This window comes from Populus trichocarpa, chromosome 17 (genome assembly GCF_000002775.5).
Source record: "Populus trichocarpa isolate Nisqually-1 chromosome 17, P.trichocarpa_v4.1, whole genome shotgun sequence".
NCBI lineage: Eukaryota > Viridiplantae > Streptophyta > Magnoliopsida > Malpighiales > Salicaceae > Populus > Populus trichocarpa.
This window is the reverse complement of record NC_037301.2, coordinates 2859419-2873830: the sequence shown is the minus strand read 5'-3', so window position 1 is coordinate 2873830 and position 14412 is coordinate 2859419. Positions and strand designations below refer to the sequence as shown.

At 52.3% G+C, this 14412-nt stretch overlaps 29 non-coding genes across 29 annotated transcripts; all 29 read left to right on the top strand.

The window, feature by feature from the left end:
- The first annotated feature begins 73 nt into the window (after positions 1–73).
- LOC127904559 (5S ribosomal RNA) lies at positions 74–192 on the top strand. The gene has a single exon (XR_008057859.1). It is a non-coding gene; the product is annotated as a 5S ribosomal RNA (ribosomal RNA).
- A 381-nt stretch (positions 193–573) lies between these two features.
- LOC127904558 (5S ribosomal RNA) lies at positions 574–692 on the top strand. Its single transcript, XR_008057858.1, has one exon. It is a non-coding gene; the product is annotated as a 5S ribosomal RNA (ribosomal RNA).
- Positions 693–1075: 383 nt separating this feature from the next.
- Positions 1076–1194, top strand: LOC127904556 (5S ribosomal RNA). Its single transcript, XR_008057856.1, has one exon. It is a non-coding gene; the product is annotated as a 5S ribosomal RNA (ribosomal RNA).
- A 382-nt stretch (positions 1195–1576) lies between these two features.
- LOC127904555 (5S ribosomal RNA) lies at positions 1577–1695 on the top strand. Its single transcript, XR_008057855.1, has one exon. It is a non-coding gene; the product is annotated as a 5S ribosomal RNA (ribosomal RNA).
- Positions 1696–2076: 381 nt separating this feature from the next.
- LOC127904554 (5S ribosomal RNA) lies at positions 2077–2195 on the top strand. The gene has a single exon (XR_008057854.1). It is a non-coding gene; the product is annotated as a 5S ribosomal RNA (ribosomal RNA).
- Positions 2196–2577: 382 nt separating this feature from the next.
- Positions 2578–2696, top strand: LOC127904553 (5S ribosomal RNA). Its single transcript, XR_008057853.1, has one exon. It is a non-coding gene; the product is annotated as a 5S ribosomal RNA (ribosomal RNA).
- A 381-nt stretch (positions 2697–3077) lies between these two features.
- LOC127904552 (5S ribosomal RNA) lies at positions 3078–3196 on the top strand. Its single transcript, XR_008057852.1, has one exon. It is a non-coding gene; the product is annotated as a 5S ribosomal RNA (ribosomal RNA).
- A 382-nt stretch (positions 3197–3578) lies between these two features.
- LOC127904551 (5S ribosomal RNA) lies at positions 3579–3697 on the top strand. The gene has a single exon (XR_008057851.1). It is a non-coding gene; the product is annotated as a 5S ribosomal RNA (ribosomal RNA).
- A 381-nt stretch (positions 3698–4078) lies between these two features.
- On the top strand, positions 4079–4197 carry LOC127904550 (5S ribosomal RNA). The gene has a single exon (XR_008057850.1). It is a non-coding gene; the product is annotated as a 5S ribosomal RNA (ribosomal RNA).
- A 382-nt stretch (positions 4198–4579) lies between these two features.
- On the top strand, positions 4580–4698 carry LOC127904549 (5S ribosomal RNA). The gene has a single exon (XR_008057849.1). It is a non-coding gene; the product is annotated as a 5S ribosomal RNA (ribosomal RNA).
- A 381-nt stretch (positions 4699–5079) lies between these two features.
- Positions 5080–5198, top strand: LOC127904548 (5S ribosomal RNA). Its single transcript, XR_008057848.1, has one exon. It is a non-coding gene; the product is annotated as a 5S ribosomal RNA (ribosomal RNA).
- Positions 5199–5579: 381 nt separating this feature from the next.
- Positions 5580–5698, top strand: LOC127904547 (5S ribosomal RNA). The gene has a single exon (XR_008057847.1). It is a non-coding gene; the product is annotated as a 5S ribosomal RNA (ribosomal RNA).
- Positions 5699–6079: 381 nt separating this feature from the next.
- On the top strand, positions 6080–6198 carry LOC127904545 (5S ribosomal RNA). Its single transcript, XR_008057845.1, has one exon. It is a non-coding gene; the product is annotated as a 5S ribosomal RNA (ribosomal RNA).
- A 381-nt stretch (positions 6199–6579) lies between these two features.
- LOC127904544 (5S ribosomal RNA) lies at positions 6580–6698 on the top strand. The gene has a single exon (XR_008057844.1). It is a non-coding gene; the product is annotated as a 5S ribosomal RNA (ribosomal RNA).
- Positions 6699–7079: 381 nt separating this feature from the next.
- On the top strand, positions 7080–7198 carry LOC127904543 (5S ribosomal RNA). Its single transcript, XR_008057843.1, has one exon. It is a non-coding gene; the product is annotated as a 5S ribosomal RNA (ribosomal RNA).
- Positions 7199–7579: 381 nt separating this feature from the next.
- Positions 7580–7698, top strand: LOC127904542 (5S ribosomal RNA). Its single transcript, XR_008057842.1, has one exon. It is a non-coding gene; the product is annotated as a 5S ribosomal RNA (ribosomal RNA).
- A 381-nt stretch (positions 7699–8079) lies between these two features.
- Positions 8080–8198, top strand: LOC127904541 (5S ribosomal RNA). Its single transcript, XR_008057841.1, has one exon. It is a non-coding gene; the product is annotated as a 5S ribosomal RNA (ribosomal RNA).
- Positions 8199–8579: 381 nt separating this feature from the next.
- On the top strand, positions 8580–8698 carry LOC127904678 (5S ribosomal RNA). The gene has a single exon (XR_008057974.1). It is a non-coding gene; the product is annotated as a 5S ribosomal RNA (ribosomal RNA).
- A 381-nt stretch (positions 8699–9079) lies between these two features.
- Positions 9080–9198, top strand: LOC127904677 (5S ribosomal RNA). The gene has a single exon (XR_008057973.1). It is a non-coding gene; the product is annotated as a 5S ribosomal RNA (ribosomal RNA).
- A 381-nt stretch (positions 9199–9579) lies between these two features.
- On the top strand, positions 9580–9698 carry LOC127904676 (5S ribosomal RNA). The gene has a single exon (XR_008057972.1). It is a non-coding gene; the product is annotated as a 5S ribosomal RNA (ribosomal RNA).
- Positions 9699–10079: 381 nt separating this feature from the next.
- On the top strand, positions 10080–10198 carry LOC127904675 (5S ribosomal RNA). The gene has a single exon (XR_008057971.1). It is a non-coding gene; the product is annotated as a 5S ribosomal RNA (ribosomal RNA).
- Positions 10199–10579: 381 nt separating this feature from the next.
- Positions 10580–10698, top strand: LOC127904674 (5S ribosomal RNA). The gene has a single exon (XR_008057970.1). It is a non-coding gene; the product is annotated as a 5S ribosomal RNA (ribosomal RNA).
- Positions 10699–11079: 381 nt separating this feature from the next.
- Positions 11080–11198, top strand: LOC127904672 (5S ribosomal RNA). Its single transcript, XR_008057968.1, has one exon. It is a non-coding gene; the product is annotated as a 5S ribosomal RNA (ribosomal RNA).
- A 381-nt stretch (positions 11199–11579) lies between these two features.
- Positions 11580–11698, top strand: LOC127904671 (5S ribosomal RNA). The gene has a single exon (XR_008057967.1). It is a non-coding gene; the product is annotated as a 5S ribosomal RNA (ribosomal RNA).
- Positions 11699–12079: 381 nt separating this feature from the next.
- LOC127904670 (5S ribosomal RNA) lies at positions 12080–12198 on the top strand. Its single transcript, XR_008057966.1, has one exon. It is a non-coding gene; the product is annotated as a 5S ribosomal RNA (ribosomal RNA).
- Positions 12199–12579: 381 nt separating this feature from the next.
- LOC127904669 (5S ribosomal RNA) lies at positions 12580–12698 on the top strand. Its single transcript, XR_008057965.1, has one exon. It is a non-coding gene; the product is annotated as a 5S ribosomal RNA (ribosomal RNA).
- Positions 12699–13079: 381 nt separating this feature from the next.
- On the top strand, positions 13080–13198 carry LOC127904668 (5S ribosomal RNA). Its single transcript, XR_008057964.1, has one exon. It is a non-coding gene; the product is annotated as a 5S ribosomal RNA (ribosomal RNA).
- Positions 13199–13579: 381 nt separating this feature from the next.
- On the top strand, positions 13580–13698 carry LOC127904667 (5S ribosomal RNA). The gene has a single exon (XR_008057963.1). It is a non-coding gene; the product is annotated as a 5S ribosomal RNA (ribosomal RNA).
- A 381-nt stretch (positions 13699–14079) lies between these two features.
- On the top strand, positions 14080–14198 carry LOC127904666 (5S ribosomal RNA). Its single transcript, XR_008057962.1, has one exon. It is a non-coding gene; the product is annotated as a 5S ribosomal RNA (ribosomal RNA).
- The last annotated feature ends 214 nt before the right edge of the window (positions 14199–14412 follow it).

The window sequence follows — 14412 nt, the reverse complement described above, 5'->3', positions numbered from 1 at the left end:
CCTTTCGAGCCTCCCATCGCTCCTCGCGGGCGCCTTCGAAGCGCTTATAGCAATTGCGCGTGCATGGACTAACGGGTGCGATCATACCAGCACTAATGCACCGGATCCCATCAGAACTCCGCAGTTAAACGTGCTTGGGCGAGAGTAGTACTAGGATGGGTGACCTCCTGGGAAGTCCTCGTGTTGCACCCCTCATTTTGGCCAGCCTTCTTTTTCTCTCCCTCCTTTTTGCCTGCTTCTCCATCCGCCCAGCGTTCCCTCCCCCCCCCCTCCCCGCCATCGATAGGGTGGGGCTAGAGGCCGGAGGCTACTAGTCTTGTTCAGAATGTCGTTTCGCTTCAAGAAACGAAAGGTCGACACCTAATTCCACCAAGAATTTGGTTTTGAACAGTAACTGTACCGTACTGTAGAGTACCGCCGCAAGCAAAAAACTATTTTTTACAAACAAAATAAATAACAATCAAAGCGAATAAGAATCCGGTCGGATCGCAGGTTGCGGCCCTTTCGAGCCTCCCATCGCTCCTCGCGGGCGCCTTCGAAGCGCTTATAGCAATTGCGCGTGCATGGACTAACGGGTGCGATCATACCAGCACTAATGCACCGGATCCCATCAGAACTCCGCAGTTAAACGTGCTTGGGCGAGAGTAGTACTAGGATGGGTGACCTCCTGGGAAGTCCTCGTGTTGCACCCCTCATTTTGGCCAGCCTTCTTTTTCTCTCCCTCCTTTTTGCCCTGCTTCTCCATCCGCCCAGCGTTCCCTCCCCCCCCCCTCCCCGCCATCGATAGGGTGGGGCTAGAGGCCGGAGGCTACTAGTCTTGTTCAGAATGTCGTTTCGCTTCAAGAAACGAAAGGTCGACACCTAATTCCACCAAGAATTTGGTTTTGAACAGTAACTGTACCGTACTGTAGGAGTACCGCCGCAAGCAAAAAACTATTTTTTACAAACAAAATAAATAACAATCAAAGCGAATAAGAATCCGGTCGGATCGCAGGTTGCGGCCCTTTCGAGCCTCCCATCGCTCCTCGCGGGCGCCTTCGAAGCGCTTATAGCAATTGCGCGTGCATGGACTAACGGGTGCGATCATACCAGCACTAATGCACCGGATCCCATCAGAACTCCGCAGTTAAACGTGCTTGGGCGAGAGTAGTACTAGGATGGGTGACCTCCTGGGAAGTCCTCGTGTTGCACCCCTCATTTTGGCCAGCCTTCTTTTTCTCTCCCTCCTTTTTGCCTGCTTCTCCATCCGCCCAGCGTTCCCTCCCCCCCCCCTCCCCGCCATCGATAGGGTGGGGCTAGAGGCCGGAGGCTACTAGTCTTGTTCAGAATGTCGTTTCGCTTCAAGAAACGAAAGGTCGACACCTAATTCCACCAAGAATTTGGTTTTGAACAGTAACTGTACCGTACTGTAGGAGTACCGCCGCAAGCAAAAAACTATTTTTTACAAACAAAATAAATAACAATCAAAGCGAATAAGAATCCGGTCGGATCGCAGGTTGCGGCCCTTTCGAGCCTCCCATCGCTCCTCGCGGGCGCCTTCGAAGCGCTTATAGCAATTGCGCGTGCATGGACTAACGGGTGCGATCATACCAGCACTAATGCACCGGATCCCATCAGAACTCCGCAGTTAAACGTGCTTGGGCGAGAGTAGTACTAGGATGGGTGACCTCCTGGGAAGTCCTCGTGTTGCACCCCTCATTTTGGCCAGCCTTCTTTTTCTCTCCCTCCTTTTTGCCTGCTTCTCCATCCGCCCAGCGTTCCCTCCCCCCCCCCTCCCCGCCATCGATAGGGTGGGGCTAGAGGCCGGAGGCTACTAGTCTTGTTCAGAATGTCGTTTCGCTTCAAGAAACGAAAGGTCGACACCTAATTCCACCAAGAATTTGGTTTTGAACAGTAACTGTACCGTACTGTAGAGTACCGCCGCAAGCAAAAAACTATTTTTTACAAACAAAATAAATAACAATCAAAGCGAATAAGAATCCGGTCGGATCGCAGGTTGCGGCCCTTTCGAGCCTCCCATCGCTCCTCGCGGGCGCCTTCGAAGCGCTTATAGCAATTGCGCGTGCATGGACTAACGGGTGCGATCATACCAGCACTAATGCACCGGATCCCATCAGAACTCCGCAGTTAAACGTGCTTGGGCGAGAGTAGTACTAGGATGGGTGACCTCCTGGGAAGTCCTCGTGTTGCACCCCTCATTTTGGCCAGCCTTCTTTTTCTCTCCCTCCTTTTTGCCTGCTTCTCCATCCGCCCAGCGTTCCCTCCCCCCCCCCCTCCCCGCCATCGATAGGGTGGGGCTAGAGGCCGGAGGCTACTAGTCTTGTTCAGAATGTCGTTTCGCTTCAAGAAACGAAAGGTCGACACCTAATTCCACCAAGAATTTGGTTTTGAACAGTAACTGTACCGTACTGTAGAGTACCGCCGCAAGCAAAAAACTATTTTTTACAAACAAAATAAATAACAATCAAAGCGAATAAGAATCCGGTCGGATCGCAGGTTGCGGCCCTTTCGAGCCTCCCATCGCTCCTCGCGGGCGCCTTCGAAGCGCTTATAGCAATTGCGCGTGCATGGACTAACGGGTGCGATCATACCAGCACTAATGCACCGGATCCCATCAGAACTCCGCAGTTAAACGTGCTTGGGCGAGAGTAGTACTAGGATGGGTGACCTCCTGGGAAGTCCTCGTGTTGCACCCCTCATTTTGGCCAGCCTTCTTTTTCTCTCCCTCCTTTTTGCCTGCTTCTCCATCCGCCCAGCGTTCCCTCCCCCCCCCCTCCCCGCCATCGATAGGGTGGGGCTAGAGGCCGGAGGCTACTAGTCTTGTTCAGAATGTCGTTTCGCTTCAAGAAACGAAAGGTCGACACCTAATTCCACCAAGAATTTGGTTTTGAACAGTAACTGTACCGTACTGTAGAGTACCGCCGCAAGCAAAAAACTATTTTTTACAAACAAAATAAATAACAATCAAAGCGAATAAGAATCCGGTCGGATCGCAGGTTGCGGCCCTTTCGAGCCTCCCATCGCTCCTCGCGGGCGCCTTCGAAGCGCTTATAGCAATTGCGCGTGCATGGACTAACGGGTGCGATCATACCAGCACTAATGCACCGGATCCCATCAGAACTCCGCAGTTAAACGTGCTTGGGCGAGAGTAGTACTAGGATGGGTGACCTCCTGGGAAGTCCTCGTGTTGCACCCCTCATTTTGGCCAGCCTTCTTTTTCTCTCCCTCCTTTTTGCCTGCTTCTCCATCCGCCCAGCGTTCCCTCCCCCCCCCCCTCCCCGCCATCGATAGGGTGGGGCTAGAGGCCGGAGGCTACTAGTCTTGTTCAGAATGTCGTTTCGCTTCAAGAAACGAAAGGTCGACACCTAATTCCACCAAGAATTTGGTTTTGAACAGTAACTGTACCGTACTGTAGAGTACCGCCGCAAGCAAAAAACTATTTTTTACAAACAAAATAAATAACAATCAAAGCGAATAAGAATCCGGTCGGATCGCAGGTTGCGGCCCTTTCGAGCCTCCCATCGCTCCTCGCGGGCGCCTTCGAAGCGCTTATAGCAATTGCGCGTGCATGGACTAACGGGTGCGATCATACCAGCACTAATGCACCGGATCCCATCAGAACTCCGCAGTTAAACGTGCTTGGGCGAGAGTAGTACTAGGATGGGTGACCTCCTGGGAAGTCCTCGTGTTGCACCCCTCATTTTGGCCAGCCTTCTTTTTCTCTCCCTCCTTTTTGCCTGCTTCTCCATCCGCCCAGCGTTCCCTCCCCCCCCCCTCCCCGCCATCGATAGGGTGGGGCTAGAGGCCGGAGGCTACTAGTCTTGTTCAGAATGTCGTTTCGCTTCAAGAAACGAAAGGTCGACACCTAATTCCACCAAGAATTTGGTTTTGAACAGTAACTGTACCGTACTGTAGAGTACCGCCGCAAGCAAAAAACTATTTTTTACAAACAAAATAAATAACAATCAAAGCGAATAAGAATCCGGTCGGATCGCAGGTTGCGGCCCTTTCGAGCCTCCCATCGCTCCTCGCGGGCGCCTTCGAAGCGCTTATAGCAATTGCGCGTGCATGGACTAACGGGTGCGATCATACCAGCACTAATGCACCGGATCCCATCAGAACTCCGCAGTTAAACGTGCTTGGGCGAGAGTAGTACTAGGATGGGTGACCTCCTGGGAAGTCCTCGTGTTGCACCCCTCATTTTGGCCAGCCTTCTTTTTCTCTCCCTCCTTTTTGCCTGCTTCTCCATCCGCCCAGCGTTCCCTCCCCCCCCCCCTCCCCGCCATCGATAGGGTGGGGCTAGAGGCCGGAGGCTACTAGTCTTGTTCAGAATGTCGTTTCGCTTCAAGAAACGAAAGGTCGACACCTAATTCCACCAAGAATTTGGTTTTGAACAGTAACTGTACCGTACTGTAGAGTACCGCCGCAAGCAAAAAACTATTTTTTACAAACAAAATAAATAACAATCAAAGCGAATAAGAATCCGGTCGGATCGCAGGTTGCGGCCCTTTCGAGCCTCCCATCGCTCCTCGCGGGCGCCTTCGAAGCGCTTATAGCAATTGCGCGTGCATGGACTAACGGGTGCGATCATACCAGCACTAATGCACCGGATCCCATCAGAACTCCGCAGTTAAACGTGCTTGGGCGAGAGTAGTACTAGGATGGGTGACCTCCTGGGAAGTCCTCGTGTTGCACCCCTCATTTTGGCCAGCCTTCTTTTTCTCTCCCTCCTTTTTGCCTGCTTCTCCATCCGCCCAGCGTTCCCTCCCCCCCCCCTCCCCGCCATCGATAGGGTGGGGCTAGAGGCCGGAGGCTACTAGTCTTGTTCAGAATGTCGTTTCGCTTCAAGAAACGAAAGGTCGACACCTAATTCCACCAAGAATTTGGTTTTGAACAGTAACTGTACCGTACTGTAGAGTACCGCCGCAAGCAAAAAACTATTTTTTACAAACAAAATAAATAACAATCAAAGCGAATAAGAATCCGGTCGGATCGCAGGTTGCGGCCCTTTCGAGCCTCCCATCGCTCCTCGCGGGCGCCTTCGAAGCGCTTATAGCAATTGCGCGTGCATGGACTAACGGGTGCGATCATACCAGCACTAATGCACCGGATCCCATCAGAACTCCGCAGTTAAACGTGCTTGGGCGAGAGTAGTACTAGGATGGGTGACCTCCTGGGAAGTCCTCGTGTTGCACCCCTCATTTTGGCCAGCCTTCTTTTTCTCTCCCTCCTTTTTGCCTGCTTCTCCATCCGCCCAGCGTTCCCTCCCCCCCCCCTCCCCGCCATCGATAGGGTGGGGCTAGAGGCCGGAGGCTACTAGTCTTGTTCAGAATGTCGTTTCGCTTCAAGAAACGAAAGGTCGACACCTAATTCCACCAAGAATTTGGTTTTGAACAGTAACTGTACCGTACTGTAGAGTACCGCCGCAAGCAAAAAACTATTTTTTACAAACAAAATAAATAACAATCAAAGCGAATAAGAATCCGGTCGGATCGCAGGTTGCGGCCCTTTCGAGCCTCCCATCGCTCCTCGCGGGCGCCTTCGAAGCGCTTATAGCAATTGCGCGTGCATGGACTAACGGGTGCGATCATACCAGCACTAATGCACCGGATCCCATCAGAACTCCGCAGTTAAACGTGCTTGGGCGAGAGTAGTACTAGGATGGGTGACCTCCTGGGAAGTCCTCGTGTTGCACCCCTCATTTTGGCCAGCCTTCTTTTTCTCTCCCTCCTTTTTGCCTGCTTCTCCATCCGCCCAGCGTTCCCTCCCCCCCCCCTCCCCGCCATCGATAGGGTGGGGCTAGAGGCCGGAGGCTACTAGTCTTGTTCAGAATGTCGTTTCGCTTCAAGAAACGAAAGGTCGACACCTAATTCCACCAAGAATTTGGTTTTGAACAGTAACTGTACCGTACTGTAGAGTACCGCCGCAAGCAAAAAACTATTTTTTACAAACAAAATAAATAACAATCAAAGCGAATAAGAATCCGGTCGGATCGCAGGTTGCGGCCCTTTCGAGCCTCCCATCGCTCCTCGCGGGCGCCTTCGAAGCGCTTATAGCAATTGCGCGTGCATGGACTAACGGGTGCGATCATACCAGCACTAATGCACCGGATCCCATCAGAACTCCGCAGTTAAACGTGCTTGGGCGAGAGTAGTACTAGGATGGGTGACCTCCTGGGAAGTCCTCGTGTTGCACCCCTCATTTTGGCCAGCCTTCTTTTTCTCTCCCTCCTTTTTGCCTGCTTCTCCATCCGCCCAGCGTTCCCTCCCCCCCCCCTCCCCGCCATCGATAGGGTGGGGCTAGAGGCCGGAGGCTACTAGTCTTGTTCAGAATGTCGTTTCGCTTCAAGAAACGAAAGGTCGACACCTAATTCCACCAAGAATTTGGTTTTGAACAGTAACTGTACCGTACTGTAGAGTACCGCCGCAAGCAAAAAACTATTTTTTACAAACAAAATAAATAACAATCAAAGCGAATAAGAATCCGGTCGGATCGCAGGTTGCGGCCCTTTCGAGCCTCCCATCGCTCCTCGCGGGCGCCTTCGAAGCGCTTATAGCAATTGCGCGTGCATGGACTAACGGGTGCGATCATACCAGCACTAATGCACCGGATCCCATCAGAACTCCGCAGTTAAACGTGCTTGGGCGAGAGTAGTACTAGGATGGGTGACCTCCTGGGAAGTCCTCGTGTTGCACCCCTCATTTTGGCCAGCCTTCTTTTTCTCTCCCTCCTTTTTGCCTGCTTCTCCATCCGCCCAGCGTTCCCTCCCCCCCCCCTCCCCGCCATCGATAGGGTGGGGCTAGAGGCCGGAGGCTACTAGTCTTGTTCAGAATGTCGTTTCGCTTCAAGAAACGAAAGGTCGACACCTAATTCCACCAAGAATTTGGTTTTGAACAGTAACTGTACCGTACTGTAGAGTACCGCCGCAAGCAAAAAACTATTTTTTACAAACAAAATAAATAACAATCAAAGCGAATAAGAATCCGGTCGGATCGCAGGTTGCGGCCCTTTCGAGCCTCCCATCGCTCCTCGCGGGCGCCTTCGAAGCGCTTATAGCAATTGCGCGTGCATGGACTAACGGGTGCGATCATACCAGCACTAATGCACCGGATCCCATCAGAACTCCGCAGTTAAACGTGCTTGGGCGAGAGTAGTACTAGGATGGGTGACCTCCTGGGAAGTCCTCGTGTTGCACCCCTCATTTTGGCCAGCCTTCTTTTTCTCTCCCTCCTTTTTGCCTGCTTCTCCATCCGCCCAGCGTTCCCTCCCCCCCCCCTCCCCGCCATCGATAGGGTGGGGCTAGAGGCCGGAGGCTACTAGTCTTGTTCAGAATGTCGTTTCGCTTCAAGAAACGAAAGGTCGACACCTAATTCCACCAAGAATTTGGTTTTGAACAGTAACTGTACCGTACTGTAGAGTACCGCCGCAAGCAAAAAACTATTTTTTACAAACAAAATAAATAACAATCAAAGCGAATAAGAATCCGGTCGGATCGCAGGTTGCGGCCCTTTCGAGCCTCCCATCGCTCCTCGCGGGCGCCTTCGAAGCGCTTATAGCAATTGCGCGTGCATGGACTAACGGGTGCGATCATACCAGCACTAATGCACCGGATCCCATCAGAACTCCGCAGTTAAACGTGCTTGGGCGAGAGTAGTACTAGGATGGGTGACCTCCTGGGAAGTCCTCGTGTTGCACCCCTCATTTTGGCCAGCCTTCTTTTTCTCTCCCTCCTTTTTGCCTGCTTCTCCATCCGCCCAGCGTTCCCTCCCCCCCCCCTCCCCGCCATCGATAGGGTGGGGCTAGAGGCCGGAGGCTACTAGTCTTGTTCAGAATGTCGTTTCGCTTCAAGAAACGAAAGGTCGACACCTAATTCCACCAAGAATTTGGTTTTGAACAGTAACTGTACCGTACTGTAGAGTACCGCCGCAAGCAAAAAACTATTTTTTACAAACAAAATAAATAACAATCAAAGCGAATAAGAATCCGGTCGGATCGCAGGTTGCGGCCCTTTCGAGCCTCCCATCGCTCCTCGCGGGCGCCTTCGAAGCGCTTATAGCAATTGCGCGTGCATGGACTAACGGGTGCGATCATACCAGCACTAATGCACCGGATCCCATCAGAACTCCGCAGTTAAACGTGCTTGGGCGAGAGTAGTACTAGGATGGGTGACCTCCTGGGAAGTCCTCGTGTTGCACCCCTCATTTTGGCCAGCCTTCTTTTTCTCTCCCTCCTTTTTGCCTGCTTCTCCATCCGCCCAGCGTTCCCTCCCCCCCCCCTCCCCGCCATCGATAGGGTGGGGCTAGAGGCCGGAGGCTACTAGTCTTGTTCAGAATGTCGTTTCGCTTCAAGAAACGAAAGGTCGACACCTAATTCCACCAAGAATTTGGTTTTGAACAGTAACTGTACCGTACTGTAGAGTACCGCCGCAAGCAAAAAACTATTTTTTACAAACAAAATAAATAACAATCAAAGCGAATAAGAATCCGGTCGGATCGCAGGTTGCGGCCCTTTCGAGCCTCCCATCGCTCCTCGCGGGCGCCTTCGAAGCGCTTATAGCAATTGCGCGTGCATGGACTAACGGGTGCGATCATACCAGCACTAATGCACCGGATCCCATCAGAACTCCGCAGTTAAACGTGCTTGGGCGAGAGTAGTACTAGGATGGGTGACCTCCTGGGAAGTCCTCGTGTTGCACCCCTCATTTTGGCCAGCCTTCTTTTTCTCTCCCTCCTTTTTGCCTGCTTCTCCATCCGCCCAGCGTTCCCTCCCCCCCCCCTCCCCGCCATCGATAGGGTGGGGCTAGAGGCCGGAGGCTACTAGTCTTGTTCAGAATGTCGTTTCGCTTCAAGAAACGAAAGGTCGACACCTAATTCCACCAAGAATTTGGTTTTGAACAGTAACTGTACCGTACTGTAGAGTACCGCCGCAAGCAAAAAACTATTTTTTACAAACAAAATAAATAACAATCAAAGCGAATAAGAATCCGGTCGGATCGCAGGTTGCGGCCCTTTCGAGCCTCCCATCGCTCCTCGCGGGCGCCTTCGAAGCGCTTATAGCAATTGCGCGTGCATGGACTAACGGGTGCGATCATACCAGCACTAATGCACCGGATCCCATCAGAACTCCGCAGTTAAACGTGCTTGGGCGAGAGTAGTACTAGGATGGGTGACCTCCTGGGAAGTCCTCGTGTTGCACCCCTCATTTTGGCCAGCCTTCTTTTTCTCTCCCTCCTTTTTGCCTGCTTCTCCATCCGCCCAGCGTTCCCTCCCCCCCCCCTCCCCGCCATCGATAGGGTGGGGCTAGAGGCCGGAGGCTACTAGTCTTGTTCAGAATGTCGTTTCGCTTCAAGAAACGAAAGGTCGACACCTAATTCCACCAAGAATTTGGTTTTGAACAGTAACTGTACCGTACTGTAGAGTACCGCCGCAAGCAAAAAACTATTTTTTACAAACAAAATAAATAACAATCAAAGCGAATAAGAATCCGGTCGGATCGCAGGTTGCGGCCCTTTCGAGCCTCCCATCGCTCCTCGCGGGCGCCTTCGAAGCGCTTATAGCAATTGCGCGTGCATGGACTAACGGGTGCGATCATACCAGCACTAATGCACCGGATCCCATCAGAACTCCGCAGTTAAACGTGCTTGGGCGAGAGTAGTACTAGGATGGGTGACCTCCTGGGAAGTCCTCGTGTTGCACCCCTCATTTTGGCCAGCCTTCTTTTTCTCTCCCTCCTTTTTGCCTGCTTCTCCATCCGCCCAGCGTTCCCTCCCCCCCCCCTCCCCGCCATCGATAGGGTGGGGCTAGAGGCCGGAGGCTACTAGTCTTGTTCAGAATGTCGTTTCGCTTCAAGAAACGAAAGGTCGACACCTAATTCCACCAAGAATTTGGTTTTGAACAGTAACTGTACCGTACTGTAGAGTACCGCCGCAAGCAAAAAACTATTTTTTACAAACAAAATAAATAACAATCAAAGCGAATAAGAATCCGGTCGGATCGCAGGTTGCGGCCCTTTCGAGCCTCCCATCGCTCCTCGCGGGCGCCTTCGAAGCGCTTATAGCAATTGCGCGTGCATGGACTAACGGGTGCGATCATACCAGCACTAATGCACCGGATCCCATCAGAACTCCGCAGTTAAACGTGCTTGGGCGAGAGTAGTACTAGGATGGGTGACCTCCTGGGAAGTCCTCGTGTTGCACCCCTCATTTTGGCCAGCCTTCTTTTTCTCTCCCTCCTTTTTGCCTGCTTCTCCATCCGCCCAGCGTTCCCTCCCCCCCCCCTCCCCGCCATCGATAGGGTGGGGCTAGAGGCCGGAGGCTACTAGTCTTGTTCAGAATGTCGTTTCGCTTCAAGAAACGAAAGGTCGACACCTAATTCCACCAAGAATTTGGTTTTGAACAGTAACTGTACCGTACTGTAGAGTACCGCCGCAAGCAAAAAACTATTTTTTACAAACAAAATAAATAACAATCAAAGCGAATAAGAATCCGGTCGGATCGCAGGTTGCGGCCCTTTCGAGCCTCCCATCGCTCCTCGCGGGCGCCTTCGAAGCGCTTATAGCAATTGCGCGTGCATGGACTAACGGGTGCGATCATACCAGCACTAATGCACCGGATCCCATCAGAACTCCGCAGTTAAACGTGCTTGGGCGAGAGTAGTACTAGGATGGGTGACCTCCTGGGAAGTCCTCGTGTTGCACCCCTCATTTTGGCCAGCCTTCTTTTTCTCTCCCTCCTTTTTGCCTGCTTCTCCATCCGCCCAGCGTTCCCTCCCCCCCCCCTCCCCGCCATCGATAGGGTGGGGCTAGAGGCCGGAGGCTACTAGTCTTGTTCAGAATGTCGTTTCGCTTCAAGAAACGAAAGGTCGACACCTAATTCCACCAAGAATTTGGTTTTGAACAGTAACTGTACCGTACTGTAGAGTACCGCCGCAAGCAAAAAACTATTTTTTACAAACAAAATAAATAACAATCAAAGCGAATAAGAATCCGGTCGGATCGCAGGTTGCGGCCCTTTCGAGCCTCCCATCGCTCCTCGCGGGCGCCTTCGAAGCGCTTATAGCAATTGCGCGTGCATGGACTAACGGGTGCGATCATACCAGCACTAATGCACCGGATCCCATCAGAACTCCGCAGTTAAACGTGCTTGGGCGAGAGTAGTACTAGGATGGGTGACCTCCTGGGAAGTCCTCGTGTTGCACCCCTCATTTTGGCCAGCCTTCTTTTTCTCTCCCTCCTTTTTGCCTGCTTCTCCATCCGCCCAGCGTTCCCTCCCCCCCCCCTCCCCGCCATCGATAGGGTGGGGCTAGAGGCCGGAGGCTACTAGTCTTGTTCAGAATGTCGTTTCGCTTCAAGAAACGAAAGGTCGACACCTAATTCCACCAAGAATTTGGTTTTGAACAGTAACTGTACCGTACTGTAGAGTACCGCCGCAAGCAAAAAACTATTTTTTACAAACAAAATAAATAACAATCAAAGCGAATAAGAATCCGGTCGGATCGCAGGTTGCGGCCCTTTCGAGCCTCCCATCGCTCCTCGCGGGCGCCTTCGAAGCGCTTATAGCAATTGCGCGTGCATGGACTAACGGGTGCGATCATACCAGCACTAATGCACCGGATCCCATCAGAACTCCGCAGTTAAACGTGCTTGGGCGAGAGTAGTACTAGGATGGGTGACCTCCTGGGAAGTCCTCGTGTTGCACCCCTCATTTTGGCCAGCCTTCTTTTTCTCTCCCTCCTTTTTGCCTGCTTCTCCATCCGCCCAGCGTTCCCTCCCCCCCCCCTCCCCGCCATCGATAGGGTGGGGCTAGAGGCCGGAGGCTACTAGTCTTGTTCAGAATGTCGTTTCGCTTCAAGAAACGAAAGGTCGACACCTAATTCCACCAAGAATTTGGTTTTGAACAGTAACTGTACCGTACTGTAGAGTACCGCCGCAAGCAAAAAACTATTTTTTACAAACAAAATAAATAACAATCAAAGCGAATAAGAATCCGGTCGGATCGCAGGTTGCGGCCCTTTCGAGCCTCCCATCGCTCCTCGCGGGCGCCTTCGAAGCGCTTATAGCAATTGCGCGTGCATGGACTAACGGGTGCGATCATACCAGCACTAATGCACCGGATCCCATCAGAACTCCGCAGTTAAACGTGCTTGGGCGAGAGTAGTACTAGGATGGGTGACCTCCTGGGAAGTCCTCGTGTTGCACCCCTCATTTTGGCCAGCCTTCTTTTTCTCTCCCTCCTTTTTGCCTGCTTCTCCATCCGCCCAGCGTTCCCTCCCCCCCCCCTCCCCGCCATCGATAGGGTGGGGCTAGAGGCCGGAGGCTACTAGTCTTGTTCAGAATGTCGTTTCGCTTCAAGAAACGAAAGGTCGACACCTAATTCCACCAAGAATTTGGTTTTGAACAGTAACTGTACCGTACTGTAGAGTACCGCCGCAAGCAAAAAACTATTTTTTACAAACAAAATAAATAACAATCAAAGCGAATAAGAATCCGGTCGGATCGCAGGTTGCGGCCCTTTCGAGCCTCCCATCGCTCCTCGCGGGCGCCTTCGAAGCGCTTATAGCAATTGCGCGTGCATGGACTAACGGGTGCGATCATACCAGCACTAATGCACCGGATCCCATCAGAACTCCGCAGTTAAACGTGCTTGGGCGAGAGTAGTACTAGGATGGGTGACCTCCTGGGAAGTCCTCGTGTTGCACCCCTCATTTTGGCCAGCCTTCTTTTTCTCTCCCTCCTTTTTGCCTGCTTCTCCATCCGCCCAGCGTTCCCTCCCCCCCCCCTCCCCGCCATCGATAGGGTGGGGCTAGAGGCCGGAGGCTACTAGTCTTGTTCAGAATGTCGTTTCGCTTCAAGAAACGAAAGGTCGACACCTAATTCCACCAAGAATTTGGTTTTGAACAGTAACTGTACCGTACTGTAGAGTACCGCCGCAAGCAAAAAACTATTTTTTACAAACAAAATAAATAACAATCAAAGCGAATAAGAATCCGGTCGGATCGCAGGTTGCGGCCCTTTCGAGCCTCCCATCGCTCCTCGCGGGCGCCTTCGAAGCGCTTATAGCAATTGCGCGTGCATGGACTAACGGGTGCGATCATACCAGCACTAATGCACCGGATCCCATCAGAACTCCGCAGTTAAACGTGCTTGGGCGAGAGTAGTACTAGGATGGGTGACCTCCTGGGAAGTCCTCGTGTTGCACCCCTCATTTTGGCCAGCCTTCTTTTTCTCTCCCTCCTTTTTGCCTGCTTCTCCATCCGCCCAGCGTTCCCTCCCCCCCCCCTCCCCGCCATCGATAGGGTGGGGCTAGAGGCCGGAGGCTACTAGTCTTGTTCAGAATGTCGTTTCGCTTCAAGAAACGAAAGGTCGACACCTAATTCCACCAAGAATTTGGTTTTGAACAGTAACTGTACCGTACTGTAGAGTACCGCCGCAAGCAAAAAACTATTTTTTACAAACAAAATAAATAACAATCAAAGCGAATAAGAATCCGGTCGGATCGCAGGTTGCGGCCCTTTCGAGCCTCCCATCGCTCCTCGCGGGCGCCTTCGAAGCGCTTATAGCAATTGCGCGTGCATGGACTAACGGGTGCGATCATACCAGCACTAATGCACCGGATCCCATCAGAACTCCGCAGTTAAACGTGCTTGGGCGAGAGTAGTACTAGGATGGGTGACCTCCTGGGAAGTCCTCGTGTTGCACCCCTCATTTTGGCCAGCCTTCTTTTTCTCTCCCTCCTTTTTGCCTGCTTCTCCATCCGCCCAGCGTTCCCTCCCCCCCCCCTCCCCGCCATCGATAGGGTGGGGCTAGAGGCCGGAGGCTACTAGTCTTGTTCAGAATGTCGTTTCGCTTCAAGAAACGAAAGGTCGACACCTAATTCCACCAAGAATTTGGTTTTGAACAGTAACTGTACCGTACTGTAGAGTACCGCCGCAAGCAAAAAACTATTTTTTACAAACAAAATAAATAACAATCAAAGCGAATAAGAATCCGGTCGGATCGCAGGTTGCGGCCCTTTCGAGCCTCCCATCGCTCCTCGCGGGCGCCTTCGAAGCGCTTATAGCAATTGCGCGTGCATGGACTAACGGGTGCGATCATACCAGCACTAATGCACCGGATCCCATCAGAACTCCGCAGTTAAACGTGCTTGGGCGAGAGTAGTACTAGGATGGGTGACCTCCTGGGAAGTCCTCGTGTTGCACCCCTCATTTTGGCCAGCCTTCTTTTTCTCTCCCTCCTTTTTGCCTGCTTCTCCATCCGCCCAGCGTTCCCTCCCCCCCCCCTCCCCGCCATCGATAGGGTGGGGCTAGAGGCCGGAGGCTACTAGTCTTGTTCAGAATGTCGTTTCGCTTCAAGAAACGAAAGGTCGACACCTAATTCCACCAAGAATTTGGTTTTGAACAGTAACTGTACCGTACT